The 9,633-nt window shown below is 41.0% G+C and overlaps 1 long non-coding RNA gene across 1 annotated transcript; it reads left to right on the top strand.

Moving 5' to 3' along the window:
• Window positions 1-284: 284 nt before the first annotated feature.
• Window positions 285-6,338, top strand: LOC121573046. The gene is made up of 6 exons (XR_006001951.1): window positions 285-547; window positions 988-1,102; window positions 2,946-3,021; window positions 4,410-4,478; window positions 4,837-4,970; window positions 6,202-6,338. It is a non-coding gene; the product is annotated as an uncharacterized LOC121573046 (long non-coding RNA).
• The last annotated feature ends 3,295 nt before the right edge of the window (window positions 6,339-9,633 follow it).

The raw sequence follows: 9,633 nt of genomic DNA, 5'->3' as shown, positions 1-9,633 counted from the left end.
CCAAAGGTGCTTCAACAAAGTACTGAGTAAAGGGTCTGAATACTTATGTAAATATTACATTTCCGTTTTTTTTATACATGTGCAAAAATATCCCAAAATTTGTTTTTGCTTTGTCATTATGAAAAAATAAAATAAAAATAATTCCATCCATTTTGTGGAAAAAATGAAGGGGTCTGAATACTTTCCGAATGCACTGTATGTTAATTATTTGTTATGTTAGGGCGACAAAACAAATCAATGGAATCTGTTTGCGTCAGACATACATTGCAAGGCTATCCAAAACATTGTTTTCGCGACAAGCCAGCTCACTTGTACAACGCAGTCTTACTCTTAGTAGTGGTCTGAGGAAAAAGCATGAGAAATGCCCTGTTACCCAAGATTTTGAGTGTTACTATCAACCGAAGAGAAAAAACCCTAACCGAAAACAACAACAAGATATTGGGAGGTCAAGAGTAAATATCGGTAACAGTTTTGAAAGGTGGAGGGAGCTCCGGAGTCAACTCCATCTTAGACGCGATTCCGAAATATCATCGTTTGTGCTGGACAGGTATGCTTGGCACTGAAAGATACAACCGCTTTCTTCCTAACGTTAGCTGATTATGTGTTCGTCAATGACTAGCCGGCAAAATAACCTAATTAAGCGAACTATTTAAGTAACGTCTACTTCTAACAGTGACACTCTTGAAACAAAGTAGTTGTAAATGGTTACAAAGTTGTTAACTACCAGTACAAAGTGACATGATCTGCTCTTTTATTCTTTGCTAACTAGCTAACTACAATGACACCGCAGCTTGCTACTGTACACCAACTGTCAATTTGTTACCGTTTGTGTGATGTGTAACATTACTACCCAGCCTGGCTAGCTAGCTAACGTTATGTAAACATTGAGCAACCCATTTAGTCCAGGAAAGTTAGCCAAATAGTGTCTAATTTGGAGAATATGTGGTTGATATTGCAGCGGCAAAACCTTTCGTATTTTCCTCATAGTTACCAGAAGGGACTAAGAGGTCCATCCACATCCACCCCTGCCAAAGATTGGAGCATTCTAAGTGCATGCTCTGTCTAGCATTGGCATTGCTTCAAGCTCGACTGTGTCGGTCAGGTAAGATGGCATGACTTCGAACTAATAATAGCCTATTTTTTAAACTTGTATGCAGTGGTAACCTACACAAAAGTGTCATATTATTTTACAGTGGGGTTGACTTTCTAAAAGAAGATCCTGATATATTCCTTATGAATACTTTGTCACTCATGAATGTTGTCTTATGTCTAAAAATATGTAGTTACACACCTTCAAATTAGTTGTTCTATGATTCTGTTTCATATATTTTTTATTGTAAAACAAATAAATAATTTTGCACTTCAACCTTTGTCTGTAACATCAGTTGTTTTAGAGTGGGTTAGAGTTAGCGAACACATACACAAAAATAAACAAACAAAACAGTTCAAAATACATGGACTGAATTCTCTAGGTCAGTCTTCCAGGAGTGATTCCTTTATACTGGCCATAAGGGTCAGGGAAAGTGTCTCTGATGTGCCACACGCAACAGCTTGGAATAACATTTCTGTGGCCCTGCCGAAGCGTGCCATGCTGCGAACAGATGAACTGCCAGTAGGCAGCATGCCTTTACTCTGCATGGTCTTCTCCCTGTTCCTCGCTGTCATCCAGGGCTAACAGATAATTCCTATAAAGCCTGATATTCCTCAGATTTCCAGGCTCCAGGCAGTAAGTGTATATGTGCGGCGTTGTACTGATACAGGTATTTAGCTCCCCACCACAGCACTTCTTCTCAATGTCAGTTGGCATTTCACGACACCTGCCACAGGTGCACCAAAAAGGGCCTCCCCCCGCACCTCCACCACCTCCCTGGTTGACCTGGATGAGATGGACCACATCAAAAAGTGCTCCTGGTGTCCTCTCCAGCTTCATCATCAAGACACCATGTTTCTCTCTCTCCGGTAGCTGTTCAAGATACACCTACAGTTAATGAGTAAAAAAAAAAAAAAAGCTATATTTCCTGGTTGACATGAGTACCAGAGTTGACAATCTGGTCTAGATTTGGTTTAGACTAATCAGACATCGTGTAATGTGGCTTACAAACCTCCACCTGTGCACGTCTATCTTGACGACGATGATAAACTCTCTCCCCTGTCAGCCAGGGATATTTCCCAGATTCTGCCTCTGCCCCTTCGACCTCTCCCCCCTGTTCACTCCCCTGGCCCTGTTTGATCCTCTTGTCCTGCTCTCTACATGGGCCCTGCTCTCTACATGGGCCCCTGTCTCTACAGTGGCCCTCAGTAATCCTCCACGGACCCCTGGACCTCCGCCCCTGACTCTCCCTTTTGTGTAGGCCAATGTGTGCCATGTTCAGGTAGCAGATTATCCTTAAAGCAATCATTCAATAATCAGGATCATCTTTATCCGCCAAGTACATTTACCTGTACCAGAAATGTGTCCTGGTGAAATGGTGCTGCCAGCAATTGACAGAAAATATACTCTATGTAAGAATAGCAATTAGTAGATGGTAATATTATTTGCTGTAAATATTTCATAGACCTAGCTATGCTGACAGCTAGCTAGCTAACTTAGCTACAACTATTGATCAATTCATATGGTCATTAGAGGGGGGGAATGGGAAAAAGCTCTGGTACATGTATTTCCAATGCTGTGGCATCAAAGCACTGAATAAGTAAAATTAAGACTTAATATCTCTTATTTGAAAGATATAAACCAAAATCTAAAATGCATTATTATATTTTGCACTTACTGAGTCTGGCTTTAACATTGGTTAGCTAGCCACAACAATACAGTAAGTACAATTCTGAACCTAGACTGTAGCTACGTAGCTAGCTAGCTAATTTTGTTTCATATTTAATATTTAGATTTTTTTCTCCAATCTGTAAAGGTAGCTAGTCACACTGATGTAATTTTGGCTCTTCTACAGCCTAAACATCGATGCAAGCAAAAGATGCCCATGCAGAGTCCAGAGGAAAAGACACCTGAAGAGGGCCAGGATGCTTGTATGTACAGTACCAGTCAAAAGTTTGGACACACCTACTCATTCCTGAGTTTTTCTTTATTTTTATAATTTTCTAAATTGTAGAATAATAGTGAAGACATCAAAACTATGAAATAACACAGATGGAATCATGTACTAATCAGCTTTGCACACTCTTGGCATTCTCTCAACCAGCTTCATGAGGTAGTCACCTGGAATGCATTTCAATTAACAGGTGTGTCTTCTTAAAAGGTAATTTGTGGAATTTCTTTCCTTCTTAATGCGTTTGAGCCAATCAGTTGTGTTGTGACAAGGTAGGGGTGGTATACAGAAGATAGCCCTATTTGGTAAAAGACCAAGTCCATATTATGGCAAGAACAGCTCAAATAAGCAAAGAAAAACGACAGTCCATCAATACTTTAAGACATGAAGGTCAGTCAATCCGGAAAATTTCAAGAACTTTGAAAGTTTCTTCAAGTGCAGTCGCAAAAACCATCAAGCGCTATGATGAAACTGGCTCTCATGAGGACCGCCACAGGAAAGGAAGACCCAGAGTTACCTCTGCTGCAGAGGATAAGTTCATTAGAGTTAACTGCACCTCAGATTGCAGCCCAAATAAATGCTTCACAGAGTTCAAGTAACAGACACATCTCAACATCAACTGTTCAGAGGAGACTGCGTGAATTAGGCCTTCATGGTCAAATTGCTGCAAAGAAACCACTACTAAAGGACACCAATAAGAATAAGAAAATTGCTTGGGCCAAGAAACACAAGCAATGGACATTAGACCGGTGGAAATCTGTCCTTTGGTCTGATGAGTCCAAATTGGAGATTTTCGGTTCCAACCGCAGTGTCTTTTGTAAGACGCAGAGTAGGTGAACGGATGATCTCTGCATGTGTGGTTCCCACCGTGAAGCGTGGAGGAGGAGGTGTGATGGTGTGGGGGTGCTTTGCTGGGGACACTGTCAGAGATTTATTTAGAATTCAAGGCAGATTTAACCATCATGGCTACCACAGCATTCTGCAGCGATACGCCATCCCATCTGGTTTGCGCTTAGTGGGACTATCATTTGTGTGCAAAGCTGTCATCAAGGCAAAGGGTAGCTACTTTTAAGAATCTAAAATCTAAAATATATTTTGATTTGTTTAACACTTATTTGGTTACTACATGATTCCATATGTGTAATTTCATAGTTTTAATGCCTTCACTATTATTCTACAATGTAGCAATTTTTTTAAATAAAGAAAAACCCTTGAATGAGTAGGTGTGTCCAAACTTTTGACTGGTACTGTATGCTGTTCTAGTAGCTATCTAGGTTAACCGTTAAATCAGGTTTTTATGAGAAAATTGGATACTGGTGAAGTATTGACATTTTGAATGATCCATTGTGTGCATGTGATGTTTTACAGGTCCCAGCACTCCTGTGACAGGAAAAGATAGCTCACCTTTACAGAGTACCAGCAGTCTTAGATCTATTGGTGAGATTACTTTTACAATCTTGGAATTGTGTGGGATTTATGCCACTTAAATTGAGGGATAAGGCTGGTTAATTGTAACCACTTGCAAATTCATAGACATGTTGGCTGTCCATAGCTGGGTGGCAGGTAGCCTAGTAGTTAAGAGTGTAGGGCCAGTAACCGAAAGGTTGCTTGTTCGAATCCCCGAGCCTAATTGCTCCTGTAAGTCACATTGGATATGAGCATCTTCCCCGCCCCAAAAAAGAAGATGGTTGTCCATTACTTGTAGTAAAACAACCCTCTACTGTATGTTGTGTCATTGTTTTTGAGAATTCAGTTTAATACCCCATACACTGAAACTATTTGTCTTTTGTTCAAGGTTCAATGTCTAAGGTTGCGCTTTTGGAGGAAAAGATTAAGTGGCAGGAAAGAATGATTAAATAACTGGACAGACGGAATGCCATTTCCTTAGGGAACAGCTGAAGGGGAATGGGGAAGGAAAAAAGCCACCTGGTGAGGGACATTTAACCCCTTGAAAACATCTCTTAACCTCTTAAAAATGTGGCGTAACAAAAAGGTAGCCCCACCATCCACCAGGCATCATATATGAGGTAAGGATTACTTCCTTTCAGGAAAACCCTGCACAATTGTTGTGCTGGTCTTGCCCACTTTGACATTGATTCACTGATACACATTGACATTGATGGTTTGGGTCTTGGTCTCTCAGTGTCTGTTTGTGGTCTGGATTTGGGTCTGGAGAGCTGTTATGACATGAACCGCTGCCTTAAAGAGTAACTTTAATGAAAGAAGAAAAAAAATCATAGAAAACCAGATGTTATAGTTTAGCTTAGTTATAGTGAAACACGTCAATTCTGGTCTTCATTTTGACAGTTTGTTGCAAAAGTGATATATTTTGGTCTTTTAGTATTAAATTGTTGCAAAAGTGATGTATTTTGGTCTTTTTAGCATTAAATCTAGCTCTTTTTGCCCCTAGCAGTTCAACTCTACCATTGAAATAGTGATGTTGAGGCACCTTGAGAAGGCCTCTACGTCATCTCAAGGGAGGGGTTCGGTATGAAATACACTCCCTTCTAAGTGTTTTGGGTGATACCACCTCAAGGCTTACTATAAAAGCAGGTGACACCTCGCCTTATTTGGCAATGGTCTTGGTAAGTGAAGTGTGCCAATATATTTTGCATGATGCTTCCTTGACTAGACTACTGACTTTACACAAAATTCAAAAGACACATTTCCGCATATGACCAAATTCAAAGTTTCTGCTTATCGTTTCATACACATCTATGTGCTTTAACAAGAGAAAAAACAAACATGTAGGCTATGAGGATTATATGTTTATATTCTTAGCAACATCCATTGCAACAAGAAAAAGATAACAATGGTGGTCAAGTCAACTAGTCATATTTTTTCTAGTATGACTGATTGGTGGCGCAGTCCACTAAGACAATTGGCTCATAGTTCACGGGAGCCAGATGTGTATAGCCATAATGGACATTTTGGTGACCTTATTTGACTTTCTCTACTGCTTTTGAGACACGGTTCGATCCCACCTTGGGGCACTACTTGTTGAGTAATTAAAACACTAAACAATCACAATACAGTAACTATTGGTCACGCTTATGTATTATTATTCTAATATGTATTCATTATAGAATTGTGTCAGTTATTAATGATAAACCCTTCAACTGTACTCTTCCTCCTCTCTCCCCATTTCTCCATGTTTCAGCTGCAGTAGACAACCTGCACACACTCCCAGAGGGTTGCAGGTCTGCCGACTTCCTTTTGGTCACACATTTTATTCTGAGAAATATCCATTAAACCAAAGACATTGCTTTAACTGTGACTGTATTTTCCTCAAATAAAATGGAGCATACATAAAATAAACAATGTATTTACATTGGGTATAACGTGTGTGAGAGGTAGGCATGTTTTTCAACTCAGAGAAAAGCACACAGAATTTCCTCAAACTGCAAATTAAGCAATACTCTTTTACAATATTATAAATCACACTTTGATTGGATAGATAAGAGTAATTATGTAGATATTGATAATGGATATGCAGGCGTAGATATCTCCAATCCTAAAATAAAATGGAGCATACATAAAATAAACAAGTAATTACAAAGTATTTACATTGGGGATAATGTGTGTGACCAGAGAGAGTGAGTGTGTGTGCATGTTGTTTTATTTGTCCTTGTCAGCCACCCATCTCTGCTTGTCAGTCTTGATAGGCCCAGTGTATGCACCTCTGGGTGAGGCAGTGGTGGAGTGCATGGCAGATCTGAAAGAGAGATGCACAAAGTATACAGTTCAACAACATGTTGGTGTGAGTGAGTGTACAGTTGAAGTCGGAAGTTTACATACACCTTAGCCAAATACATTTAAACTCAGTTTTTCACAATTCCTGACATTTAATCCTACTACAAATTCCCTGGCTTAGGTCAGTTAGGATCACCACTTTTATTTTAAGAATGTGAAATGTCAGAATAATAGCAGAGAGAATGATTTATTTCAGCTTTTATTTCTTTCATCACATTCCCAGTGGGTCAGAAGTTTACATACACTCAATTAGTATTTGGTAGCATTGCCTTTAAATTGTTTAACTTGGGTCAAACGGGTTTCGGGTGGCCTTCCACAAGCTTCCCACAATAAGTTGGGTGAATTTTGGCCCATTCCTCCTGACAGAGCTGGTGTAACTGAGTCAGGTTTGTAGGCCTCCTTGCTCGCACAGTATGCATGTGTGTATACAGTGTGGGAAAAAGTATTTGATCCCCTGCTGATTTTGTACGTTTTCCCACTGACAAAGACATGATCAGTCTATAATTTTAATGGTAGGTTTATTTGAACAGTGAGAGACAGAATAACAACAAAAAAATCCAGAAAAATGCATGTCAAAAATGTTATAAATTGATTTGCATTTTAATGAGAGAAATAAGTATTTGACCCCTCTGCAAAACATGACTTAGTGCTTGGTGGCAAAGCCCTTGTTGGCAATCACAGAGGTCAGACATTTCTTGTAGTTGGCCACCAGGTTTGCACACATCTCAGGAGGGATTTTGTTCCACTCCTCTTTGCAGATCTTCTCCAAGTCATTAAGGTTTTGAGGCTGACGTTTGGCAACTCGAACCTTCAGCCCCCTCCACATATTTTCTAAGGGATTAAGGTCTGGAGACTGGCTAGGCCACTCCAGGACCTTAATGTGCTTCTTCTTGAGCCACTCCTTTGTTGCCTTGGCCGTGTGTTTTGGGTCATTGTCATGCTGGAATACCCATCCACGACCCATTTTCAATGCCATGGCTGAGGGAAGGAGGTTCTCACCCAAGATTTGACGGTACATGGCCCCGTCCATCGTCCCTTTGATACGGTGAAATTGTCCTGTCCCCTTAGCAGAAAAACACCCCCAAAGCATAATGTTTCCACCTCCATGTTTGACGGTGGGGATGGTGTTCTTGGGGTCATAGGCAGCATTCCTCCTCCTGCCAAAGAGCTCGATTTTGGTCTCATCTGACCACAACACTTTCACCCAGTTCTCCTCTGAATCATTCAGATGTTCATTGGCAAACTTCAGACGGCCCTGTATATGTGCTTTCTTGAGCAGGGGAACCTTGCGGGCGCTGCAGGATTTCAGTCCTTCACGGCGTAGTGTGTTACCAATTGTTTTCTTGGTGACTATGGTCCCAGCTGCCTTGAGATCATTGACAAGATCCTCCCGTGTAGTTTTGGGCTGATTCCTCACCGTTCTCATGATCATTGCAACTCCACGAGGTGAGATCTTGCATGGAGCCCCAAGCCGAGGGAGATTGACAGTTATTTTGTGTTTCTTCCATTTGCGAATAATCGCACCAACTGTTGTCACCTTCTCACCAAGCTGTTTGGCGATGGTCTTGTAGCCCATTCCAGCCTTGTGTAGGTCTACAATCTTGTCCCTGACATCCTTGGAGAGCTCTTTGGTCTTGGCCATGGTGGAGAGTTTGGAATCTGATTGATTGATTGCTTCTGTGGACAGGTGTCTTTTATCCCTTTAAGAGTGTGCTCCTAATCTCAGTTTGTTACCTGTATAAAAGACACCTGGGAGCCAGAAATCTTTCTGATTGAGAAGGGGTCAAATACTTATTTCCCTCATTAAAATGCAAATCAATTTATAAAAAAAAATTCTGGATTTTTTTGTTGTTATTCTGTCTCTCACTGTTCAAATAAACCTACCATTAAAATTATAGACTGATCATTTCTTTGTCAGTGGGCAAACATACAAAATCAGCAGGGGATCAAATACTTTTTTCCCTCACTGTACATGTATGTGATATATACCTGTATCACCTGTCGCAGCCGGTGTAGCAGGTGCAGGGGCAGATGACTGCAGCTGTGAGGGCTGTGGTTGAGCTAATAGGGGTGTCAGATCTAAAAGAGAGAGGAACAATTTTCTTAAGTATAATTATACAACAAAACAGAGTGAGTGATTTGAGTGAGTGTGTATACGTGTGTGTTATAATTACCTGGACCACATCACACTGCTTCAGGTCTACAAGCCTCTGGAAGTTCCAGCTTGCCATTCCAGGCCTGGAACAGCTTGGTGGGAACAAGATTACCTGTCACCCACTGAGCCTAGTTGGCTGTTCTGAAAGATAGGCACACTATTATTTTAATGACAAAGCCTTGACTACACACTAACCTAAATTAGGTGTGTGTGTGTGGCAACCATGCAGCAGACTTAATTTTCCCAACTGCTCATTGTACTTGCCCTCGCAATCTGTGGTGTGTGTGTGTTCTGTGTTATTGTGACTCAGAAGTGTGTCAACCTGACCACATCTTTGTAGTAGGACATTCAGTGATTAGCTTTGGGAAAAAACAGTGTACAGTAAAAAGGATATCAAATATTCAGCTCTGGATTGACAAGTACGCTAAATCATGTGAAGTTACAAAATCTCTAGGGCTTAGTCTACACAAATTAAATAAATAATGTAGGACCTGAGCCCTAGGACCATGCCTCAGGACTGCCTGGCCATCCCTGTCCCCAGTCCACCTGGTCGTGCTGCTGATCCAGTCTCTGCTGTTTCTGTCTGCGGCTATGGAACCCTGACCTACTCAGGACTCACCGGAAGTGCTACCTTGTCCCAGTACTGCTGTTTGATCCTGTCTCTCTACCAGACCTGCTGTCTCA

The sequence above is a fragment of the Coregonus clupeaformis genome, chromosome 17 (genome assembly GCF_020615455.1).
Source record: "Coregonus clupeaformis isolate EN_2021a chromosome 17, ASM2061545v1, whole genome shotgun sequence".
Lineage (NCBI taxonomy): Eukaryota > Metazoa > Chordata > Actinopteri > Salmoniformes > Salmonidae > Coregonus > Coregonus clupeaformis.
Note: the sequence above shows the minus strand (reverse complement) of the source record. Positions and strands in the feature narration are given on the sequence as shown.